Source organism: Gossypium arboreum, chromosome 3, assembly GCF_025698485.1.
Source record: "Gossypium arboreum isolate Shixiya-1 chromosome 3, ASM2569848v2, whole genome shotgun sequence".
Taxonomy (NCBI): domain Eukaryota; kingdom Viridiplantae; phylum Streptophyta; class Magnoliopsida; order Malvales; family Malvaceae; genus Gossypium; species Gossypium arboreum.
The window spans coordinates 26,053,587-26,080,990 of record NC_069072.1 but is presented as its reverse complement, the minus strand read 5'-3'; the positions used below and the strand labels follow the sequence as shown (position 1 = coordinate 26,080,990).

General features: G+C 37.7%; 1 non-coding gene across 1 annotated transcript; it reads left to right on the top strand.

Annotated features, from left to right (window-relative positions):
- Positions 1-1,142: 1,142 nt before the first annotated feature.
- Positions 1,143-1,249, top strand: LOC128290796 (small nucleolar RNA R71). The gene has a single exon (XR_008280582.1). It is a non-coding gene; the product is annotated as a small nucleolar RNA R71 (small nucleolar RNA).
- Positions 1,250-27,404: the final 26,155 nt, after the last annotated feature.

Genomic DNA, 27,404 nt, shown 5'->3' with positions numbered 1-27,404 from the left:
TTAAACAAGGAATCATAAAACTCTCTGGATCTTTCAATTTGTTGGGTAGGTTATTCTGTAATATGACTGAGCAAACTACATTCAACTCCACATGCAATGCCTCATCCAACTTTCGTTTGTTTGCTAGAAGCTTCCTTAAAAATTTGACTGCGTTTGGCATCTGCGAGAGAGCTTCGATAAACGGTAAGTTAATATGTAATTTTTTTAATAGTTTAAGGAGTTTACCGAATTGTTTATCTGTACGGTCTTTCTTTGTCACATTCGGGTATGGCACTCGTGGTTTGTACTCTTTACTTACCGTTCTTTGCTCACTGTGGACTACCTTACCTTTATCTTGACTTACCACAATGCCTTGCCTCTGCTCTGATACAGGCTCAACTAACCCTTCCTTGTCATGAGTGGTAATCACATTGAGTTGTTCCATTGGGTTAGATTTCGTGTTACTCGACAAACTACCTTGTGGTCATTTAGAAATCAGTTTGGCGAGTTGGCCAATCTGAGTTTCGAGCCCTTGGATCGATGCTTATTAATTTTTAAGTGCTGTCTCGGTATTCTAAAAATGAGTTTCTAACACTGAGACGAATTTTGTTAGCATCTCCTCAAGGTTCAATTTTTTCTCTTGTTGGTAGGGTGGTTGTTGGAAGCTTGGAGGTGGTGGTGGTCGCTGATTCCCTTGGCCTCCCCATGAGAAATTTGGGTGGTTCCTCCAACCTACATTGTAAGTATTACTATAAGGATTATTTTGAGGTAGAGGATTATTACCAATGTAATTTAACTACTTGTTCTCCTTGTTTTCGCCATAGGGTGGGTAGTCTGAATTACTTGATCCACCTCCTCCTGCTTCGCACTGCATTACTGGGTGAACCTGTGAATAACTAAGAAAACCGTCAATTTTCTTATTCAAGAGTTCTACCTGATTAGAGAGCATGGTGACCGAATTGATGTTATAAATGCCGGCTGCTTTTGTTGGCTTTGTCCTCATGACTTGCCACTGATAATTATTTAGTGACATCTCTTCTATAAATTCATAAGCATCTTCAAGTGTTTTATTATTGATGGTTTCACCCGCGGCTACGTTGATCATCTGTCGAGTCGAAGGATTCAGGCCATTATGAAACGTTTGAACCTGTAACCAGAGTGGTAGCCCATGGTGAGGGCATCTTCTCAAGAGGTCCTTGTGTCTCTCCAATGCATCTTAGAGTGTTTCTAAATCCATCTACACAAAAGAAGAGATATCGTTACGTAATTTAGCCATTTTAGCAGGTAGAAAATATTTTAATAAAAACTTTTCGGTCATTTGTTCCCAAGTAGTGATTGACCCTCGTGGTAACAAATTCAACCATTGTTTAGCTTTGTTTCTCAAAAAAAAGGGAAACAACCGAAGGCGAATGGCGTCATCAGAAATGCCATTTATTTTAAAAGTGTCGCAAAATTCTAAGAAATTTGCCAAGTGAGCGTTGGGATATTCGTCCTCCAAACCATCAAACTGCACAAATTGCTGTATCATTTGAATTGTGTTAGGTTTCAGTTCAAAAGTATTTGCAGCTACAGCTGGTCTAACTATGCTCGATTCAGTTCCTGTTAAAGAAGGTTTAGCATAATCAGACATAGTGCATGGAGTAGGATTCTGATTAGCAGCAATCGTAGGAGGTAGCAGATTTTCTTGGTTTTCAGCCATCTCCTCAGTTGTGGTTGAAGTATCGTCCTCTTGCTCTTCCTCTGTGTATTGTAAGCTTTGCCTTATTTCTTTTTGGCTTCTGCGAACTATGCAATCGATCTCACTATCGAATAGTAATGGTCCTGACGGGTTTCTTCTAGTCATAAACTAGAAAAACCTGTTAGAAGAAAATAAATGAAGAATTAGAAAATAAAATAAAAAATATATAAATTGCAATAAAAGTAAAATGGCTAAAGTAATAAAAATCGAGTGTTCCTAATATCCTAGTTCCCTGGCAACGGCGCTAAAAACTTGATAAGTGATGTTCACGACAGGTTTTAAATATTTATAATTAATGGTTCTTGAAACTAACTATTATCACGATGAAGGCAAGTGTACCTATCGAACAGTAGTAGAGCTTTAGCAAGACTGGATTGTCGAACCCAAAGGAACCAAGATTACTAGTGATTACCTTCTTTTTATTATCTAGCCTAAAAATTAAAGGATTTGGTTATCTGAACTAATTACTAAACTAAGAATGCACAGAGAGAAAATTTTGGAAAATACTTTTGGGAAAATTCGATTGATTAAGACAATACCTAAGGAAAAATCCACCTAGACTTCACTTGTTATTTGATTTTGAATCAGGCAATTTATTCATTTGACTTGATTCATAAAAATCCCTATGTTATATTATTTTCTCTCTCGAGACTAATAATGTCTAACCCTAGGTTGAATAATTGAAATCTCTTTCTAATTAACACCCTAGAATTGCATTAACTCGATCTATGGATTCCCTTATTAGGTTTCACCCTAATCTGGCAAAATCTTGTCACCCTATCTCTAGGCGCGCCATCAACTCTGCTTAATTATGAAACTTTATTCTTAGACAGGGTCTACTCCTCCTCTGAATAAGAGCTTAGCTTGAATCAGTATCCTGGAATATTAAAACAAGAATTAAGAACACATAATTAAGAGCAAGTCAAATATTTATCATACAATTCAGAAAATAATAACTAGAACCATCTTAGGTTTCATATTTAGGGGTTTAGTTCAAACTTATGAAAGAAAACATCTCAAAAGCATAAAGATAACAAAACATAAGAAAACCCAAAACTCCTTGAAGGGAGATCTTCAGTCTTAATGATGAATCCAGCTTTTGAGATGGATCAATTAGCTTTCCTTGAGTAATTCCTTGTTTCCTACTTCGCGTCCCCCTCCTAAGTGCCTCCTTAAGTGTTTAAATAGGCTTTAAAATGCCTAAAAGCCCTCTAAATTGGCCTTTTCTGAATAGGGTTATACTTGGGCTCGCAGGGACACGCCCATGTGCGATTACTCCAGCCCGTGGTCAAGGCTATTGAATAGGCACGGGCGTGTAGTCTACCTGTGTAAGTCGTGCTTTGATCCTGCGAAAGGGACACAGCGGTAGGACATGCCCGTGTGAGGTAGTCCAGGCCTTGTTGATTTCCCATTTGGGTCCATTTTCTCTGTTTTCGACTCGTTTCTCACTCTTTTTACTCTCCTATGCTCACCTAAGTATAAAGCATGAAATTAAAGAATTAGGAGCATCGAATTCACCAAATCTAAGGAGAAATCATCCATAAATGTGTTAAGCATGAGATAAAAATATGTATAAATTACAGTTTATCACTACCCTAGAAGATTGTTTAAGCTTGTGAGTAAGATGCACCAAAAAATTGGTCTTATACCCACGAATGTCCAATCTGTTGGAACAAATCAGTGTTTAAAATAGACATAGTACTACATTCCTCTTGAGGCATCCTAGATAGAGAATCTGCTACATCATTATATGCTTCCTTCCTAAAAATGAGTGAATAATCATAACCAATCATTTTTACCACTTGAGTTTGTTAAGTTGGAGTTGTGATTTTCTAGTCTAGCAAAAATTTAAGACTTCAATGATCAATTTTGATATGAAAATGCCTTCCCAAAATATAATTGTTACATTTCTTGACGAAAATCACAATAGTCATCATCTCTTTTTCATAAATGATAGAGCTTGATGCCTAATAGAGAAACCTTTACTAAAATAAGCTATGGGCTTTCCCTTTTGTGTTAGAATAAATTCAATGCCAATATTTGAGGCATTAGATTCAACCACAAAGGCTACTTCAAAATTAGGAAAGCCTAATGTCGGGGCAATAATCATAGCCTCTTTGAGTTGCAGTCAAGAAGTCGTGGTTTGGTCAATCCATATAAAGGCATTCTTATTGAGAAGATTAGTGATAGGTTGTGCTATAGCTCTATAATTCCTCACAAACCTCCTATAATATCTGATCAACCTGAGCAACCCCTTTAATTCCTTAACTGATTGAGGTAAAGGCCAACTGATAATACACTCAACTATCCTTGCATCCATTGATACCCCTTGATGATTGATAACATGACCTAGATATTCAATTTGCTTAGATCCAAAGTCATATTTATAGAACTTAACATGTGACAGCCCAAAATTGACCCTAGACGGGATGTGGTTTCGGGACCACAAAACCGAGGCATAAAAATAATTTAAAATTTATTGTGATGCCTATGATATGTGTTAAATTGTGTGTGACATTTTTGATGATTTGATTTAGTGTTATAAAGGTGAATTTCACTAGAAAGGACTTGTGTGAGAAAACTTAGAAATGAGATAGGCAAATGTTGAAGTGGCCTATTGATGCATACTAGGAAATGTTGTCCTTGCATGTCAAATTTCCCAAATTTGACTATAGTGGCCGGCCAAGGTGGGTATGATGGGCAAGGGAAAACATGTTTCCAACATGTTTGGTTAGTGAGTTATGTATGAAGGAATATAATAAAAATCAGCATAAAAAAATGAACAAAAAAAAAAAAGAAAGATGAGCTTGGATGCCCCCTTGTTGCCGTGAGTAGAGGAAAAAGAAAGGAGAAATTTTTGTTCATCCATTTTCACTTCTTGGCCGAAAATACTAAGGAAAAAGGGGGAGGATTTTTGCTTCATGCTTGGTTTAGAAGAGATCTAGAAGGAGATTTGGCTAAATTTGCATCAAGATTAAGGTATGTATGAGGTTGTGTTAGGAGTTTCATGCATGTTTTGGTTGCTAACTTGATGTGCATGTTAGCCATGGTTCAAATCTTTGTTATGCCATGGAAATGGTATTTGGCCAAAGTTGTTATTGTGTTAAAGCCATTGCATGCTAAATGTGAAGCTTGCTAATGATGCATGCAATGATGGATTGACTACTCTTGAAACTTCTTTGTAGCAATCTTAAGTAAGACATTGAGTTTTCTTTTTTGTTTAACCATGATTGAAGTTGAAAGGGGCATGATTGTGATGTGTTCGGCCATGATGCATTCATGAGCATGGTTCATGCTTCTTGCATGTTAGTTAAAATTTATGTTTTGGATGGCTATGGACACCTTGAAATTTGGCCTTGCACCTATATGTGTATATATGATTGCACATGATATTTTGATTATGAAGAAAGTGATGAATATGTTGTTTAAAGATGAAGTTTGTTGAAGAATGTTGTGAAAATTGCATGTACATTCGGCCTAGCACACATATGATGTGAAAATCTTGCAATTTATTGTTGATTTTATGCAAGAATGACTAAGCATAATCGGCCACATGAGGGGAATTATTGTGCATGCATTCGGTTAGAGGCAAGCTTAATGATGCCTATTCTTGACTTAGGTAATCAGCTACCTTGTTGTGAGCTAAGGCCGAATGTGTGCGTAATTAAAGAAAATTGACTAAAGTGCTTAGTTATGTGATGTTGAGTCAATGATATGTGTATTCGGCCAAGGCTAGCAAGCGAGACTTTAATAAATTGAATTTGTTTGAATTAGCTCAAGAGCTTAGAGGGCCACAATTGGATAAGGGGAAGGAAAAAGTGATCGAATAGCCGTCAAAGCCGTTCGACAACAGCCGAGGTAAGTCCTCAAGAAATGACCCTACTCGAATTATGTGAAATGAAATATGGATGTGTAATGATTATTGATTTATGTGTGTATGAGTATTTGAATGATACCCGGGCTAAGTCCCGAAGGCGATTATGCTAGTGATATGTTTGTGTTTGAGCCTTAGTAACGAAAATGAAATATGAATGTGAAATGATTATTGATGTATATGTGTGCATGAGCAATTGAATGATATCCGGGCTAAGTCCCGAAGACATTTATGCTGGTAATTATATCCGGGTTAAGACCCGAAGGCAATTGTGCTAGTGACTACATCCGGGCTAAGACCCGAAGGCAATCGTGCAAGTTGTTAAATCCGGGCTAATACCCGAAGGCATTTGTGCAAGTCGTTCTATCCGGGCTAAGACCCGAAGGCATTCGTGCATGTGGTTATATCCGGTCGTATTCCGAAGAAGCTTGGGCTGGAGGTGAGTGTTGGTTGCTGTAATAAATTTAATTAGTACGCTCGAAAAGCCCAAAGAATAAGGTATGTTTATATGTGCATTGGAAAAGTCGACATGTTTGAGCAACATTCGCTCAATCGACTAACGAGTTTCAGTTATTGAATTTGGTTGATATCTTGTGAAAGTATATAATGATGAAGTGTGAAGTAAGAATGATTATGTGAATGTGTATTAATGAAATGATGCATTTGGCTATGTGAATGTAATGCTTTAATTGAAGCTGATTTTATTGCTTGAGACTTACTAAGCATAAAAATGCTTACCCCGTTGCTTTGGCTCTCTGTTTTATAGATTTTGCTCGATAGCAATCGGATTCGGGATCATTAAAGTCGAAGTCATCTACACTATCAAGCCTCCATTTTGGTATAATTTTTGGTTGAACTTTGAAATGGCATGTATAGGACTACCCTAATGTTGAAGGTCATGTACCTTTCGGTTTTGTGTAAGCTTTGATAGCCACGCGAAAATGGCTCATATACGTTTTTAGTATGATTCTATAATCGTTTGTATGATGATCATTATGGGGTATGGAATTGTTTGAAAGATTAGCCATTGGAATGGTTAATCATGATCACACTTTGAGCTATGTATGCAAAAAGGGCCAATTGAATCGTGGAAATCACGAAATAGGTAATGGTTACCTTGAAAACAGATACTGGCAGCAGCAGTGGTGTGGATTTGAAAAATCACCAAAATTTGTAAGAATGGTATTAAATAGTGAACAAGTTATGTAAATGAACCTTGATGAGTCTACTTTCATATGGAAGAAACGAAACGGTCATAGGAGTTACATGTTAAGAGATATTAAAGCTGTTGTGAGACAGGGCCAGAACGGTTTCTGGGTCCCCTATCACAACTTTAAAAATTTATTATAAATTATTCAGAAAGAATTAGGAGTCATTCCTTATATGTACAGATTCCATTTTGAGTCTAGTTTCATTAGAAACAAACAGCACCAGTATTAAAGCGCTGTACAGAGAGATATTCAAGTTGTAACACGCGAAGGTCAGAGCAGTCGATCCCAGTAACATGGGTGACTTTAACTAATAAACTGTACCAATTGGCCCAACCAAAAATTCTAGAAATAAATCCATGGATGGATATATGAGTCTAAATTCAGGGAAAATTTACGGAACCAGTTTCTGAGTTTTGAAACTCGAGATATGATTTTTAAGGCGACAGTGACGTAGTTTTCCAGCCTGTCTGGAAATGTCAAATTGGTGGGTGAAATATGTGGATTTAGCTTATTAACCCCTCATGTCCGACACCGGCGATGGTCTCGGGTTCGGGGTGTTACATAACATACAACTGCTATTGCATCAAAATTTCCAAAGCTAGCTCTAGATGTGTCAAGTGCAAAAGCCAAGTAGGATAGTAGATTAAAATGTCGTTAAAGAAAACCAATAAAAATTTTCTTAGATACGACTGAAATAAGTTTTTTACGATGCTTTCAAAAGTCGAGGGTGCATTAGTAAGTCCAAACAACATTACTAAGAACCCAAGGTGATCTTGATGGGTTTTAAAAGTCGTCTTGTGCACATCAACCTCATGCATTTGAATTTGGTGATAACCTAAACTTAGGTAAAATTTGGAGCAGAATCAAGCTCTGGCTAACTCATCTAATAACTCTTTGACTAAGGGAATAGGAAATTGATTGAACACTTTAGCCACTAGCATGTGAACTCCAAGGCAGAGACTAGCTAACTAATTAATTATCTAAAAATAGAAAATAACCAAATTGTAAATCACGCAAACTATGAAACTAGAAAATTCAATAACAGAGAGTGGTTAGTTGATTTTCACGTTGTTTGTTAACCTTTGAATTAGGGATCTAAATCGCTAACACTCTTAAATTGGCTCAATTTTACTTTTCAGCCTCAATTTTTCCAAATTAGACAAATTAGTCCGGTTTATCTTGACCTCACCAAACTAACCTAGAATGAATCAGATTGATGCTTGATAAGATCTCCTCTTGGTCTCACTTATCTAAATTTCCCTTAGAGGTGTCAATCCTAAGTTTTGAATTCTATTTGATTTAGTCCAAATTTTATGATCTAGTCCTGAACCCAAAATAAACTACCCAATATTTCCATCAACCAATCTCATAAGATTTAGCTACTCATGCTCATTTCTAAACACATTAATAGCAAATAATCAAGAGAAAAATGGCATTAACTTAAACTCAAAGAAAAGTAATAAAAACCCAAGCTTTCCTACAAAATCTTGGAGAACACAATAATGGAAGCAAGATAGATGAATAAAAACACCAAAGAAATGATTTTTAACAGGTAAAATAAAACAAAGTTGAATGATATTAAGCTAAGGGATTAAAGTGTAACTACAAATAAAGTTAAGGTATTAAAAAAAATTAGTACCAAGCTGCAGCAAACTTAACTACATAACTAAGTACTATCGAGTGTGAAATGATATGCGAACTGTGCAAGTATACATATTGAATTAAGTAATAAAGTGATAAGTGATATCGTTTCCACAGGGATTAAAGCAGTATAATCTGGTAAAGTTATTAGAGTGAGGTATGATTAATGTTATGAAAAACATAATGATAAGAATGCAGTGGTATTTTGAAGGAATAATAATGCGAGCAGTAATGGAAAATGCTATGACACGACCAGACAAGAGTAAGAATGCCATGGAAAATTCGAGAATAATCACGTGAATAATATGAAAACGAACAAGTAAACATTTAAAAATGCTATGGCAAAGATACTATGGCATAGGATAGAGGGTCTACAATTTTGATTTGGAAGGTCAGGATTACTTAGAATTTTCCCTTACTAACAGTAATGTCTCGAAAAAACCATGCTCAACATACTGTTCAAAAAAGTTCTAAAGTGGCCTTATTCTTTTGAGAACAAGACCTCAACTTACCTTGCCTTAAGCGATATATGTATACAGGCCTTTAGCATAGTACCTTGCACTATTTTGTTTTCTTTCCATATGAACGATGCTATATGTCTAGAGGTTGCTGCAAGTGTTCCGTCGAACACTCGCTCATGTCATTCAATTTTAATCTCATTAACCTAACCTTGTCAAAATTGGATTAATTTAATGAACATGTTGTATATCTATCTATGTCTAGAGTTTGCAAACATGTAATTTCGGGATCATTAAAGTCGAAGTCATCTATACTATCAAGCCTCCATTTTGGTATAATTTTTGGTTGAACTTTGAAATGGCATGTATAGGACTACCCTAATGTTGAAGGTCATGTACCTTTCGGTTTTGTGTAAGCTTGGATAGCCATGCGAAAATGGCTCATATACGTTTTTAGTATGATTCTATAATTGTTTGTATGATGATCATTATGGGGTATGGAATTGTTTGAAAGATTAGCCATTGGAATGGTTAATCATGATCACACTTTGAGCTATGTATGCAAAAAGGGCCAATTGAATCGTGGAAATCACGAAATAGGTAATGGATACCTTGAAAACAGATACTGGCAGCAGCAGTGGTGTGGATTTGAAAAATCACCAAAATTTGTAGGAATGGTATTAAATAGTGAACAAGTTATGTAAATGAACCTTGATGAGTCTACTTTCATATGGAAGAAACGAAATGGTCATAGGAGTTACATGTTAAGAGATATTAAAGCTGTTGTGAGACAGGGTCAGAACGGTTTCTGGGTCCCCTGTCGCAACTTTAAAAATTTATTATAAATTATCCAGAAATAATTAGGAGTCATACCTTATATGTACAGATTCCATTTTGAGTCTGGTTTCATTAGAAACAAACGGCACCAGTATTAAAGCCCTGTACGGAGAGATATTCAAGTTGTAATGCGCAAAGGTCAGAGCAGTTGATCCCTGTAACATGGGTGACTTTAACTAATAAACTGTACCAATTGGCCCGACAAAAAATTCTAGAAATAAATCCATGGATGGATATATGAGTCTAAATTCAGGGAAAATTTACGGAACCAGTTTCTGAGTTTTGAAACTCGAGATATGATTTTTAAGGCGACAGTGACGCAGTTTTCCAGCCTGTCTGGAAATGTCAAATTGGTGGGTGAAATATGTGGATTTGGCTTATTAACGCCTCATGTCTGACACCGGCGATGGTCTCGGGTTCGGGGTGTTACAATTTTATTGGTATCAGAGCTACAGTTTAGTCGATTCTAGGACTACCATAATATGTTTGGGGTCTAGCTATACATGCCATTAAGTGATAAATTGATAGTGTGGAGATTTCTGACAATTTGAATTTGTGTTTGTTTATAGCAATGGATCCCGATCCCAACCGAGCAATAGCTGATGATGTGGAGAGTGTGGCGCTGCTCCTCGCGCAAGGGACAGCGCCATGGACTCTCAACCTATGGCCAACAATCCGAATGATGAGGCTAGGCAAGCCTTTTATAGTGTGATGAATGATTGGTTCAACCAATACATTCGAACTAACACTACTGTTACACAACCTCCATTCCCGACTAATGCAACCCCCGCACCTACAATACCTCCGGTAACTGACCAAATAAGGTCAAGTAAGCCTCCAGTCGATAGGATTCGAAAACTTAGGGCCACTGAATTCAAAGCTACGGATGATGATGATGCCGAGCGAGCAGAATTTTGGTTGGATAACACTATCCGGGTGTTCGATGAGCTATCTTGTACAACCGATGAGTGCTTAAAGTGTACCATCTCCTTGCTACGTGATTCCGCCTACTATTGGTGGAGTACTCTGACTTCTGTGGTGCCTAGAGAGCAAGTGACTTGGGAATTCTTTCAAATCGAGTTCAAAAAAGTATATCGATCGAGATTCATCGACCAAAAGCGAAGGAATTTCTTGATCTTAAGCAAGGTTCTATGTCGATTCGACTACGAACGAAAATTTGTGAGGCTTAGCGGTATCTTGCGCGAGAATGCATTTCGTCCGAAGCTATTATGTGTAAACAACCGAGGATGGGCTGAATGATGATATAAGGATGTTCGTTGGCATTCTCGAAATACGAGTTCAGTAGTACTTGTTGATCGAGCTTGTAAAGTCGAAGAGCTTAGAAAGGAGAAACAAAAGTTGATGTGGGAACCGGAGAATTCGAAAAGGTCCTCGGAAAGTCTCTTCAACAGCATCGAAGAGATTTCGAGATGATGTGAGCCGGTCTAGAGGCGCTTGGGCTTTTCTAGACGAGGACGCGATCGACCCCTGTGACCACACGAGTCACTTCGATCGCCGATGGTGGAAATGATCGCCGAGAGAGGCGGAGTGTCTGCGCATTGTGGCAAATGGCATTCGGGAGCTGTTGGTTCCGTGATCGCTCTGCTATAAGTGTGGATCGGCCGACCACCTTATGAAGGATTGCCCGAGGTTGCTTGAACAAAATGTAAGTCGAGTGGAAACCCGGTGCTACCGCCGCTCGAGGTAGGCCACCTAGAAATATGGGCAATGTTAGTGGCGGTCGAGAGGATCTAGAGATGCTACCATCGATCCGAGGCTCGTGCTCTGCTAGGACTTATGCCATACTGCAGCACGCCGAGGATCTTGCCTCACCAGATGTCATTACCGGTACTTTCACTCTTTTCAATACTAATGTGATTGCTTTGATTGACCCTGGTTCTACTCATTCTTATATATGTAAAACCTTAGCATCTAGTAAGACTTTGCCTATTGAGTCTATCGAGTTTGTAATTGGTGTCAAACCCCTTGGGTCATTACGTGCTTGTCAACAAAGTGTGCAAGAAAAGTCCCTAGTGTTCCGAGGTTCTTGTTTTTGGCGGACTTGATGCTTTTGCCGTTCGATGAATTCGACGTTATTCTTGGTTTGGATTGGTTGACCATGCGATGCGGTTGTAAATTGCAAAAGCAAGACTATCGATTTGAGGTGCGCGAATAACGAGATAATTTGGGTTGAGTCTACGGACTTAAAGGGGTTGCCGGTGATAATATCGCAATGTTGGCGGAAATATGTAAGAAAAGGGTGCGGCGTACCTTGCGTATGTGCTCGATGACAAGGAATCGAAAAAGAAACCGAATCGGCGCCAATGGTTTGTGAATACCGGATGTTTTCCACGAAGAATTGCGGGTTTACCACCGTTCGGAAATAGAATTTGGCATCGAATTGGTACCGGTACCACTCAATTTTGATAGCTCCGTGTCGTATGGCACCAACGAATTAAAGGAGTTGAAAGCTCGATTGCAAGAATTGGTGGATAGAGGTTTTGCTCGCCCGAGTTTTTCGCCTTGGGTGCGCCGGTGTTGTTTGTGAAAAGAAGGATGGAACCATGAGGTCGTGTATCGACTATCGTCGACTTAATAAAGCGACGATAAAGAACAAATATCCGTTACCACGTATCGATGACTTGTTCGATCAACTAAAGGGAGCCTCGGTGTTCTCGAAAATAGATTTGAGATCGGGCTATTATCAATTGCGAATTCGAGATTGGACGTACCCAAGACGCCTTGAGCGAGATATGGTCATTATGAGTTCCTAGTGATGCTGTTTGGGCTTACTAATGCCCTACGGTATTTATGGATTTAATGAATCGGATCTTGACCATATTTGGATCGGTTTGTAGTCGTGTTCATTGATGACATCTTGGTCTATTCAAGAAATGAGACCGAACATCTTGAACACCGAGGTTAGTCTTTGCAAATTTTACGGATAAGCAATTATATGCTAAGTTCAAGAAGTGTGAGTTACGGTTAAAAGAGGTTAGCTTCTTGGGTCATGTGGTATCTGCATCGGTATTCGAGTCGACCGAATAAAATTTCAGCCATACTTAATTGGAAGCCTCAGAAATATTATTGAGGTTCGAGCTTTTTGGGGCTTACTAGGTTATTACCGACGATTTGTAAAGGTTTCTCAACGATAGCCACGCCGATGACGAAGCTACTCCAAAAGGATGTTAAGTTCGAATGGACGGAGAAATGTCAGAAAAGTATCGATCAACTGAAAACTTATTTGATGAAGCCCCAATTCTAGTGCAACCCGAATCGGCAAAGAGTTTGTCATCTATAGTGGCGCCTCCTACTTGGGTTAGGTTGTGTATTGATGCAAGAAGGTCGAGTTGTGGCCTATGTGTCGAGGCAATTAAAGCCACATGAGAAAAATTATCCGACCCATGATCTCGAATTGGTCGCCATCGTATTCGCCTTAAAGATTTGGCGACATTACTTATTTGGTGAGAGGTGCCATGTGTACTCGGATCACAAAAGTCTCAAATATTTGATGACCCAAAGAGACTTAAATCTGCGACAAAGACGTTGGCTCGAGTTTGTTAAAGGATTATGAGCTGGTCGTTGACTATCACCCGGAAAGGCGAATGTGGTTGCGGATGCCTTGAGTCGTAAATCATTATTCGCTTCTGACGATGAATGTGCACTTGTCCGTTCGATCCGACAACGTGTTAGTAGCTGAATTGAAAGCCAAACCATTATTGATACATCAAATTTGTGAAGCTCGGAAGGTCGACGATGAGTTGGTTGCAAAAGCGGGCGAGTGTGTTCGAACAAGGAATCGGAGTTTCGGATCGATGATGATGATTGTTTGAGGTTCGAAGTCGTCTGTGTGTTCCAAGGAATTGAACTTATTTCGATAATTACGAGCGAAGCCCATTGTAGTCGAATGGCAATCCACCCGGAGTACGAAGATGTACAACGATTTGAAACGTCGGTTTTGGTGGCATGGTATGAAACGAGACATCTCGACTTTGTTTGAGATGTTTAACATGTCAACAAGTGAAAGCGGAACATCAAGTGCCTTCAGGATTACTTCAGCCAATCACGATACCCGAGTGGAAACGGATCGAGTCACAATGGACTTCGTATCCGGACTGCCATTGTCAGCGAGTAAGAAGGATGCGGTTTGGGTCGTGGTAGATAGATTGACTAAGTCGGCTCACTTTATCCCCGTACGTACAGATTTTTCAATGGACAAATTAGCCGAATTGTACGTTTCTCAGATTGTGAGATTACATGGGGTGCCTAATTCTATCGTGTCGGATAGAGATCCGAGATTTACCTCGCGATTTTGGAAGAAGTTGCAAGAAGCTTTGGGTACCAAGTTGCACTTCAGCACCGCCTTTCACCCCCAAACCGATGGTCAATCCGAGCGGATAATTCAGATACTTGAGGATATGTTGAGATGTTGCATCCTCGAGTTCAGTGGTCCATGGGAACAGTATTTGCCTTTGATTGAATTCGCTTATAACAATAGTTTTCAATCAAGTATTAGGATGGCGCCTTACGAGGCTTTGTACGGTCGTAAATGCCGTACACCATTGTTTTGGACTGAGCTCGGTGAAAGCAAAATTTTCGGGGTGGATTTGATTAGAGATGCTGAACAGAAAGTGAAAGTAATTCGTGAAAGTCTGAAGATAGCCTCCGATCGTCAGAAGTCGTACGCGGATCTGAAGCGTAAGGACATCGAGTATCAGGTGGGAGATAAAGTGTTTCTCAAGGTTTCGCCTTGGAAAAAAATACTCAGATTCGCCGTAAGGGCAAGTTGAGCCCAAGGTTCATTGGGCCATATGAGATATCCGAGCGAGTCGGTCCAGTGGCATATCGTTTGATTTTGCCCCCTGAACTCAAAAAGATTCACGATGTCTTTCATGTTTCGATGCTTCGACGCTATAGATCTGATCCATCGCACGTGATTAGTCCATCGGGTTGAAATTCAAGCCAATATGAGTTATGAGGAAGAACCGATTCGTATCCCGCACGTGAAGTGAAAGAGTTGCGAAACAAGCGGGTTCCGCTAGTGAAAGTGTTATGGCTCAAACACGGATAGAAGAAGCTACTCGGGAAACCGAGAACTCTATGAAAGAGCGATACCCGAGCCTATTTACGGTAAGATTTTCGGGACGAAAATTTCTTAAGTGGGGAGAGTTGTGACACCCAAAATTGACCCTAGACGGGATGTGGTTTGGGACCACAAAACCGAGGCATAAAAATAATTTAAAATTTATTGTGATGCCTATGATATGTGTTAAATTGTGTGTGACATTTTGATGATTTGATTTAGTGTTATAAAGGTGAATTTCACTAGAAAGGACTTGTGTGAGAAAACTTAGAAATGAGATAGGCAAATGTTGAAGTGGCCTATTGATGCATACTAGGAAATGTTGTCCTTGCATGTCAAATTTCCCAAATTTGACTATAGTGGCCGCCAAGGTGGGTATGATGGGCAAGGAAAACATGTTTCCAACATGTTTGGTTAGTGAGTTATGTATGAAGGAATATAATAAAATTAGCATAAAAAATGAACAAAAAAAAGAAAGATGAGCTTGGATGCCCCTTGTTGCCGTGAGTAGAGGAAAAGAAAGGAGAAATTTTGTTCATCCATTTTCACTTCTTGGCCGAAAATACTAAGGAAAAGGGGAGGATTTTTGCTTCATGCTTGGTTTAGAAGAGATCTAGAAGGAGATTTGGCTAAATTTGCATCAAGATTAAGGTATGTATGAGGTTGTGTTAGGAGTTTCATGCATGTTTTGGTTGCTAACTTGATGTGCATGTTAGCCATGGTTCAAATCTTTGTTATGCCATGGAAATGGTATTTGGCCAAAGTTGTTATTGTGTTAAAGCCATTGCATGCTAAATGTGAAGCTTGCTAATGATGCATGCAATGATGGATTGACTACTCTTGAAACTTCTTTGTAGCAATCTTAAGTAAGACATTGAGTTTTTTTTTTTGTTTAACCATGATTGAAGTTGAAAGGGCATGATTGTGATGTGTTCGCCATGATGCATTCATGAGCATGGTTCATGCTTCTTGCATGTTAGTTAAAATTTATGTTTTGGATGGCTATGGACACCTTGAAATTGCCTTGCACCTATATGTGTATATATGATTGCACATGATATTTTGATTATGAAGAAAGTGATGAATATGTTGTTTAAAGATGAAGTTTGTTGAAGAATGTTGTGAAAATTGCATGTACATTCGGCCTAGTACACATATGATGTGAAAATCTTGCAATTTATTGTTGATTTTATGCAAGAATGACTAAGCATAATCGGCCACATGAGGGGAATTATTGTGCATGCATTCGGTTAGAGGCAAGCTTAATGATGCCTATTCTTGACTTAGGTAATCGGCTACCTTGTTGTGAGCTAAGGCCGAATGTGTGCGTAATTAAAGAAAATTGACTAAAGTGCTTAGTTATGTGATGTTGAGTCAATGATATGTGTATTCGGCCAAGGCTAGCAAGCGAGACTTTAATAAATTGAATTTGTTTGAATTAGCTCAAGAGCTTAGAGGGCCACAATTGGATAAGGGGAAGGAAAAAGTGATCGAATAGCCGTCAAAGCCGTTCAACAACATCCGAGGTAAGTCCTCAAGAAATGACCCTACTCGAATTATGTGAAATGAAATATGGATGTGTAATGATTATTGATTTATGTGTGTATGAGTATTTGAATGATACCCAAGCTAAGTCCCGAAGGCGATTATGCTAGTGATATGTTTGTGTTTGAGCCTTAGTAACGAAAATGAAATATGAATGTGAAATGATTATTGATGTATATGTGTGCATGAGCAATTGAATGATATCCGGCTAAGTCCCAAGACATTTATGCTGGTAATTATATCCGGTTAAGACCGAAGGCAATTGTGCTAGTGACTACATCCGGCTAAGACCAAGGCAATCGTGCAAGTTGTTAAATCGGGCTAATACCGAAGGCATTTGTGCAAGTCGTTCTATCCGGGCTAAGACCCGAAGGCATTCGTGCATGTGGTTATATCCGGTTGTGTTCCGAAGAAGCTTGGGCTGGAGGTGAGTGTTGGTTGCTGTAATAAATTTAATTAGTACGCTCGAAAAGCCCAAAGAATAAGGTATGTTTATATGTGCATTGGAAAAGTCGACATGTTTGAGCAACATTCGCTCAATCGACTAACGAGTTTCAGTTATTGAATTTGGTTGATATCTTGTGAAAGTATATAATGATGAAGTGTGAAGTAAGAATGATTATGTGAATGTGTATTAATGAAATGATGCATTTGGCTATGTGAATGTAATGCTTTAATTGAAGCTGATTTTATTGCTTGAGACTTACTAAGCATAAAAATGCTTACCCCGTTGCTTTGGCTCTCTGTTTTATAGATTTTGCTCGATAGCAATCGGATTCGGGATCATTAAAGTCGAAGTCATCTACACTATCAAGCCTCCATTTTGGTATAATTTTGGTTGAACTTTGAAATGGCATGTATAGGACTACCCTAATGTTGAAGGTCATGTACCTTTCGGTTTTGTGTAAGCTTTGATAGCCACGAAAAAATGGCTCATATACGTTTTTAGTATGATTCTATAATCGTTTGTATGATGATCATTATGGGGTATGGAATTGTTTGAAAGATTAGCCATTGGAATGGTTAATCATGATCACACTTTGAGCTATGTATGCAAAAAGGGCCAATTGAATCGTGGAAATCACGAAATAGGTAATGGTTACCTTGAAAACAGATACTGGCAGCAGCAGTGGTGTGGATTTGAAAAATCACCAAAATTTGTAGGAATGGTATTAAATAGTGAACAAGTTATGTAAATGAACCTTGATGAGTCTACTTTCATATGGAAGAAACGAAACGGTCATAGGAGTTACATGTTAAGAGATATTAAAGCTGTTGTGAGACAGGGCCAGAACGGTTTCTGGGTCCCCTATCACAACTTTAAAAATTTATTATAAATTATTCAGAAAGAATTAGGAGTCATTCCTTATATGTACAGATTCCATTTTGAGTCTAGTTTCATTAGAAACAAACGGCACCAGTATTAAAGCACTGTACAGAGAGATATTCAAGTTGTAACACGCGAAGGTCAGAGCAGTCGATCCCAGTAACATGGGTGACTTTAACTAATAAACTGTACCAATTGGCCCAACCAAAAATTCTAGAAATAAATCCATGGATGGATATATGAGTCTAAATTCAGGGAAAATTTACGGAACCAGTTTCTGAGTTTTGAAACTCGAGATATGATTTTTAAGGCGACAGTGACGTAGTTTTCCAGCCTGTCTGGAAATGTCAAATTGGTGGGTGAAATATGTGGATTTAGCTTATTAACCCCTCATGTCCGACACCGGCGATGGTCTCGGGTTCGGGGTGTTACATAACATACAACTGCTATTGCATCAAAATTTCCAAAGCTAGCTCTAGATGTGTCAAGTGCAAAAGCCAAGTAGGATAGTAGATTAAAATGTCGTTAAAGAAAACCAATAAAAATTTTCTTAGATACGACTGAAATAAGTTTTTTACGATGCTTTCAAAAGTCGAGGTGCATTAGTAAGTCCAAACAACATTACTAAGAACCCAAGGTGATCTTGATGGGTTTTAAAAGTCGTCTTGTGCACATCAACCTCATGCATTTGAATTTGGTGATAACCTAAACTTAGGTAAAATTTGGAGCAGAATCAAGCTCTGGCTAACTCATCTAATAACTCTTTGACTAAGGGAATAGGAAATTGATTGAACACTTTAGCCACTAGCATGTGAACTCCAAGGCAGAGACTAGCTAACTAATTAATTATCTAAAAATAGAAAATAACCAAATTGTAAATCACGCAAACTATGAAACTAGAAAATTCAATAACAGAGAGTGGTTAGTTGATTTTCACGTTGTTTGTTAACCTTTGAATTAGGGATCTAAATCGCTAACACTCCTAAATTGGCTCAATTTTACTTTTCAACCTCAATTTTTCCAAATTAGACAAATTAGTCCAGTTTATCTTCGACCTCACCAAACTAACCTAGAATGAATCAGATTGATGCTTGATAAGATCTCCTCTTGGTCTCACTTATCTAAATTTCCCTTAGAGGTGTCAATCCTAAGTTTTGAATTCTATTTGATTTAGTCCAAATTTTATGATTTAGTCCCTGAACCCAAAAATAAACTACCCAATATTTCCATCAACCAATCTCATAAGATTTAGCTACTCATGCTCATTTCTAAACACATTAATAGCAAATAATCAAGAGAAAAATGACATTAACTTAAACTCAAAGAAAAGTAATAAAAACCCAAGCTTTCCTACAAAATCTTGGAGAACACAATAATGGAAGCAAGATAGATGAATAAAAACACCAAAGAAATGATTTTTAACAGGTAAAATAAAACAAAGTTGAATGATATTAAGCTAAGGGATTAAAGTGTAACTACAAATAAAGTTAAGGTATTAAAAAAAATTAGTACCAAGCTGCAGCAAACTTAACTACATAACTAAGTACTATCGAGTGTGAAATGATATGCGAACTGTGCAAGTATACATATTGAATTAAGTAATAAAGTGATAAGTGATATCGTTTCCACAGGGATTAAAGCAGTATAATCTGGTAAAGTTATTAGAGTGAGGTATGATTAATGTTATGAAAACATAATGATAAGAATGCAGTTGGTATTTTGAAGGAATAATAATGCGAGCAGTAATGGAAAATGCTATGACACGACCAGACAAGAGTAAGAATGCCATGGAAAATTCGAGAATAATCACGTGAATAATATGAAAACGAACAAGTAAACATTTAAAAATGCTATGGCAAAGATACTATGGCATAGGATAGAGGGTCTACAATTTTGATTTGGAAGGTCAGGATTACTTAGAATTTTCCCTTACTAACAGTAATGTCTCGAAAAAACCATGCTCAACATACTGTTCAAAAAAGTTCTAAAGTGGCCTTATTCTTTTGAGAACAAGACCTCAACTTACCTTGCCTTAAGCGATATATGTATACAGGCCTTTAGCATAGTACCTTGCACTATTTTGTTTTCTTTCCATATGAACGATGCTATATGTCTAGAGGTTGCTGCAAGTGTTCCGTCGAACACTCGCTCATGTCATTCAATTTTAATCTCATTAACCTAACCTTGTCAAAATTGGATTAATTTAATGAACATGTTGTATATCTATCTATGTCTAGAGTTTGCAAACATGTAATTTTATAAAAAAAACCCATTGAATGAAGCAGTGTAGTTAAGCAGATCTACATTTTAGTCATTAAAGAAAATTAAAGTTTCATCAAGTAATCCCAACCCTAGAGATTTAGCTCATGGGTTAGCAATTAAAATTCAAATAAAAAGTATCATTCAACATCATTTTCATCAAATCAATTCATGAAAAGTAATCAAGAAGTAATGGAAGAACTTTGGGAAGACAGCCTTCGCTTATCCAACCCACACTCCAGTGATGTAGTGTACTGTGGTGGTTGAGAGAGACTTCCTTCATCGTCCTCTTCCCGTCTCTACTCAGCTATTACCCTCTATTTTTTTCTAAGGATCTCTTTTTTGTTCTCTTTGCCCTTTTTAGGGTTTTCTCCTTTGGCTTTTATAATTGTTTTCCCTAGGGTAAATCCAACAGTCCATGATTTTCTTTCCTGTTTTTCAGATAGATATATTTGGTACAAGTTCAGCTGGGCCTAAGATCGGTACGTTTTGAGTGCTGACTGAACATCTTCCTAGCATTGCCATGGCATTCGTGTTGACAAACTGTTCTACCCTTTGCCCTGAAAAACCTCACACCTTAACTTCTTCTACACCTGCTAATCCACCACCATACACAACCCTTCCACAAGCAATTAAAAATAACTAACTTTTAAGTACAATCCAAACTCCTAATGTAATGTTAAAATAAGAAAAATACTAATGGAATATCCTAAAATGCAACTAAATGTACCTAAGCATAGACAATTAGCAACATATACATGGATGCATGAATGCAAAAATTTTTGCCTACGCAATAACCACTTTGTACTGCTAGTTCATTCTAAGAACAATATATACTTCAGTTCTCAGCAATGTTCTATCTTTAAAAAATTGTTCGAGTTTCAAAGGTTTGCTTAGCAAAGTTAGTGCAGAAAATTGCTCCCTAAAAACAAAATTTCCTAAGTACTCATGTGTGCTTTTTGGCCATAGCAAACATCTTCTAATTTGCTCAGTTCATTTGTTGCCTAAACTCAATTTACTTTATAACCTTTGCTCTAAGTCTACTCAAAATATTTATCTGTATTTTTTTCTCTCTTTTTTTTTTAAAGTATATAGGGGATTTAGCATGTCACAAAATTCTTTGACTTGATAATCATAATGGAGCATACACTGAATTCCCTAGTACTCAATCATGTCACAAATTAAATAAAAATCACTCTTGAAGCTAAGGCTTTTAACTTAGAAGATGGATGAAATAAACAACTACCTCCTTAGATACTCAACCGGTTACTACAGTGGAGTGCCCCTAATTTTCTTTTCTTTATTACACACTTTTACTTGGACTCGCCTTTCTAGTCAGTAGCATGATGGAGCAAACAAAGTGATGCTAACTTACTTGGCAATTCTAAGTATTTAAGTGTCTACTATCTTTTATTTAAGTAATGTTGTGGCAAGTAACTGAGTTTGGCTTCAAAAGTCTATAAGTTCATTAAAAGATACTTGTTATAGTCCAAAAATAACTGAGGTTATGACATCTCATTTTTAGGAGGTAATCTTCAAGCAACCTAACTTAAGCTAAATTGACCTGATCTACTGTCACATGTTCTAAGGGAATTGATGAATTTAAGCTCATCATTGAACATCATAAGTAAATATTGTACTTCGTATAGGCAAAACAGTACTTAGTAGTTACGTGGCAATGGCAAAACAAATTTAATGAAACTAGAATGAGCAGACGTGCAAGATATATAATGCAGCCTAAATGCACAATACACCCCCAAACCTAAAGGATGCATTGTCCTCAAAGCATGTTCAGGTATGTAATAGAAAAACAAAAATACAGATATGGATAGAATATGTCATGGCAAAAGAAATAAAAAGCATGGGGTAGGGGAAAAATAATTCCCTAGCTTAGACTGAAGTGTAGTTACTTCATTCAGCCTACGAGTGGATTTACAGACACTGACTTTATATACCGCAGCTTCCTCTTCATAGGGTTCATTTCGCCCCCCTCCTTATCAGTTTTTGTGAGCTCATCAATAAGATGATTAATGTCACAGTCTGGTGCAGTCAGGGAAGCTCGTGGGGTGGGTGGAACAGGGTCTTTACCTTTCGTGGTGGCAGTAGTGGCAGTTTCATCTTTTGCTTCTTCTTCCTCATTCTCACGATTTAATGATGTCATCTTTTTAGGCTCATCAGCAATAGTGTCCCCTTCATTGGCAGTGGTTCCCAAATTCGCGAATTCTACTCTGGCAGTAGGAGTTTGAGCTAGCTCCTCTGCATCTTCAGGAATTAGGAGCAAATAGATGGGGAAGGCAGGGAAGTTTGGCATCGTTTTTGTAAAGTTCTTCTGCAGGGATCTTTTAAGAGCCAAATATCTGCTCCTCACATAAGTCCAATATTGAGCTTGCTGCTCTTGGGCCTTGACCATCTTTTCAGCTAGTTGAAATTGCTAAATTTCAAAAACAAAAATCCTTTGCTCCAATTACTTTAAGGAGTGCAACACTTGCTATTCGAAAGAGCTGCAAGATGTTGAGGGTGCTGCCGTAGGAAAACATGTAGCAGTAGAAGTGGTAGTTGACTATGCTGAGTTGATTTTGTAGAATCACAACTGATAATCCCACACTTTTATTCTATCTCCAAAAATCTAGAAAAAGAATTACTTATTAAACTAAGATTAAAAAATAGAAATAAAACAACATTAAATAATTAATGATAACAAATAATAAAAACAAAATGAAAGTAAAGCAATTAAAGAAAGGAAAAATAAAAACAAAACTGTTAACTCAAACGTCTCGCAGGTCAATGGATTGCTTGTCACGATCCATATGAGCACCTAGCAGTGCTTCAAGCATTGTCTATTAACTTTGAATGTGACCCCGTTTTTAGGTCTTTGATACTAACAACCCCATACGGGTATACTTGAGCTATTTCAAAGGGATCTGACCAACAAGATTTTAATTTACTAGGGAATAATTTAAGCCTAGAGTTGAACAACAACACATGTTACCCTGGATCAAATTGCCTTGGCATAATCCTTCTATCATGCCAACACTTGGTCTTCTCCTTGTATATTTTAACATTTTCATATGCTTATGCCCTGAATTCTTCCATTTTTTTCAACTCTAATAACCTTTTATGGCCAACAATGCTTCAATCCATGTTTAGCTTTTTAATAGCCTAAAATGCTTTGTGCTCGAGCTCAACAAGTAGGTGACATGACTTTCCATAAACAAGTTTAAAAAGTGACATCCCTAATGGTGTTTTAAATGCAATACGATAGGCCCACAAAGCTTCTTCTAATTTAGAGGACCAATCCTTACGAGTTGGCTTCACCACTTTTTCTAGAATCTTCTTAATTTCTCTGTTAAAAACCTTAGCTTGTCCATTTGTTTAGGGATGATATGTCGTGGAAATATTATGTTTCACCCTATATCGATGCAAGACATTAGCCACTAGCTTGCAACCAAAATGAGATCCTTCATCACTAATAATTGCCCGAAGTGTACCAAATCTTGTGAAAATGTTATTGTGCAAAAACTTCAGCCCTAACTTGCCATAATTCATAGGGAATTTCCATCTTCTTTGGCTATTGAAATCAAGTGGCATCACACCAGGTACTAAAAAGTTCACTATATTAGCATACGAAGGTAATGCCATGGCAACTAATAGCTGCTCATCTAGAAAGTCTTCTTTAATAAGTTTGTCATTGCCATCTTCATTTCCAGATTCTAACCTTGAAAAGTGATCAACCATTTAATTTTCAGTCCCCTTTCAATCTCTAATTTCCAAGTCGAACTCCTTCAACAAGATTATTCACCTAATCAATCTTGGCTTGGCATCTTTCTTGCTCCTAAATACTTAAAAGTAGAGTGATCCATGTAGACTGTAACATTGGTACCAGCTAGGTAAGAGCAGAATTTATCGAATGTGAACACCATAGCCAATAACTGCTTTTCAATGGTGGTGTAGTTAAACTGCACATCCGTGAGGGTTCTGCTCACATAATTTATTGCTTATAGTACTTTGTCTTTCCTTTGCCCTAACACTGCTCCCACAACATAATTTTTGGCGTCATACATGAGTTCAAAAGGCAGTGTCCATTCCGGAGCCATTACAATTAGTGTTGCTACCAGCCATTTCTTCAATTCCTCGAAGGTGACCAAGCAATGTTCATCAAAATTAAAAAGTCTATTTTGCTCTAGCAAAGTGCACAAGGGTTTAGATATTTTCGAGAAATCCTTAATGAATCTTCTATAAAATCCCACATGACTTAAAAAACTTCTAATACCCTTGACACTGGTGAGAGGTGGCAATTTTTTTATTACTTCAATTTTTGCTCTTTCCACTTCAATCCCTCGCTTCGATATCCTATGCCATAGAACAGTTCCTTCACGAACCATGAAGTGGCATTTTTCTCAATTCAAAACAAATTTTGTTTCTTCACAACGGCATAGAACCAATTCCAGCTTTTTCAAGCAATCCTCAAAATCATTGCCAAATATAGAGAAATCTTCCATGAAGACTTTAAGAAAATTTTCCACCATGTCCAAGAATATGGCCATCATACAATACTGAAAGGTTGCCAGGGCATTACATAACCCGAATAGCATTTGACGAAATGTAAAAGTACCATATGGACAAGTGAAAGTTGTCTTTTCTTGGTCGGTAGGAGCTATAACAATCTGATTATATGTAACGCCCCAAACCCGAGACCATCACCGGTGTCGGACATGAGGGGTTAACGAGACAAATCCTCTTAAAGTACCGACCAATTTGGCATTTCCAGCCAGGCTGGAAAACTGCGTCACTGTCGCCTTAAAAATCATATCTCGAGTTTCAAAACTCGGAAACTGATTCTGTAAATTTTCCCTGAATTTAGACTCATATATCCATCCATGGATTTATTTCTAGAATTTTTGGTCAGGCCAATTATTACAGTTTATTAGTTAAAGTCACCCATGTTACAGGGGTCGACTACACTGACCTTTGCGCGTTACAACTTGAATAGATCTCTGTACAGGGCTTTAATACTGGTTCTGTTTGTTTCTAATGAAACTAGACTCAAAATGGAATCTGCATATATAATGCATGACTTCTAATTCTTTCTGGATAATTTATAGTAAATTTTCAAAGTCGCGACAGGGGTCCCAGAAACCGTTCTGGCCCTGTCTCACGAGAACTTTAATATCTCTCGGTATACTGTTCATATGATCATTTCGTTACTTTCATATGAAAATAGACTCGTCAAGGTTCGTTTACATAACTTATTCACAATTTAATACCCTTCCTACAAATTTTGGTGATTTTTCACATCCATGTCACTGCAACTGGCAGCATCTGCTTTTAAGGTAGGCCTTACCTATTTTGTAGTTTCCATGGACCAACTATAGTCTAGCCATACATAGGTCCACCTATGATCATGTTTAGCCATTCCAATGGCTGATCATGTGACCAACACTCCCATTCCAATCCATAATAACATCATGAAACCATATAAAATTACAAACCACAAATGGTCTAATTCCGTACTCCACTTTTACGAACCATTTTCGCATGGCCGTACACATATACAACACAAAAGCACTTGAAAACAACCGAGGGTAGTCCTATACATGCCATATCCAAAGTTTAACTAAAAGAGTACCAAAAAAAGGGGGTTTGATAGTGTGGATGACTTCACTTCAATGATCCCGAATCCGATCGCTAACGAGCAAAATCTATAAAACAGAGAGCCAAAGCAATGGGGTAAGCATTTTTTATGCTTAGTAAGTCTCAAGCAATGAAATCGGCTTTAACTAAAGCATTACATTCACATAGCCAAATGAATCATTTCATTAATACACATTCACATAATCATACTTACTTCACACTTCATCATTATATACATTCACACGATATCAACCAATTCAAGAGCTGAAAATTCGTTAGTCGATTGAACGAATATTATTCAAACGTATCGACTTTTCCAATGCACATGTAAACATGCCTTATCCTTTGGGCTTTTCGAGCGTACTAATTAAATTTATTACAGCAACCAATGCTCACCTTCAGCCCAAGCTTCTTCAGAATACAACCGGATATAATCACACGCACGAATGCCTTCGGGTCTTAGCCCGGATATAACGACTCGCACAAATGCCTTCGGGTATTAGCCCGGATATAACAACTTGCACGAATGCCTTCGGGTCTTAGCCCGGATATAGTCACTAGCACAATTGCCTTCGGGTCTTAACCCAGATATCATTCAATTGCTCATGCACACATACATCAATAATCATTACACATTCATGTTTCATTTTCGTTACTAAGGCTCAAACACAAATATAATCACTAGCATAATTGCCTTCGGGACTTAGCCCGGGTACCATTCAAATACTCATACACACGTATATCAGTAATCATTACACATCCATAATTTCATTTCACATAATTCAAGTAGGGTCATTACTTGAAGACTTACCTCGGATGTTGTCGAGCGGCTTCAACGGCTATTCGATCACTTTTCCTTCCCTTATCCAATTGTGGCCCCTAAGCTCTTGAGCTAATTCAAACAAATTCAATTTATTAAAGTCTCGCTTGCTAGCCTTGGCCGAATACACATATCATTGACTCAACATCACATAACTAAGCACTTTAGTCAATTTTCTTTAATTACGCACACATTCGGCCTTAGCTCACAACAAGGTAGCCGATTACCTAAGTCAAGAATAGGCACCATTAAGCTTGCCTCTAACCGAATGCATGCACAATAATTCCCCTCATGTGGCCGATTATACTTAGTCATACTTGCACAAAATCAACAATAAATTGCAAGATTTTCACATCATATGTGTACTAGGCCGAATGTACTTGCAATTTCACAAACATTCTTCAACACTTTCTTCTTTAGACAAACATATTTATCACTTACTTCATAACCAAAACATCATGTGCAAACATATATACACATATAGGTGCAAGGCCGAATTCCAAGGTGTCCATAACCATCCAAAACACAAATTTTAACTATCATGCAAGAAGCATAAACCATGCTCATGAGCATACCATGGCCGAACACCTCACACACCATACTCCTTTTAAGTTTTTGGTCATGGTTAAACAAAGGATTCAATGTCTTACTCAAGAATGCTAAAAGAAATTTCAAGAGTAGTCAATCCATCATTGCATGCATCATCAACAAGCTTCACATTTAGCATGCAATGGCTTTAACACAATATCAACCTTGGCCAAATACCATTTCCATGGCACAACAAGGATTTGAACCATGGGCTAACATGAACATCAAGTTAGCAACTAAAACATGCATGAATCTCATGACACAACCTCAAACATACCTTAATCTTGATGCAAGTATAGCCAAATCTCCTTCTAGATCTCTTTTAAACCAAAAATGGAGCAAAATCCTCCTTCTTCCTTAGTTTTGGCTCAAAGAAAGGATGAACAAATTTTTTTCTTTCTTTCTCTACAACT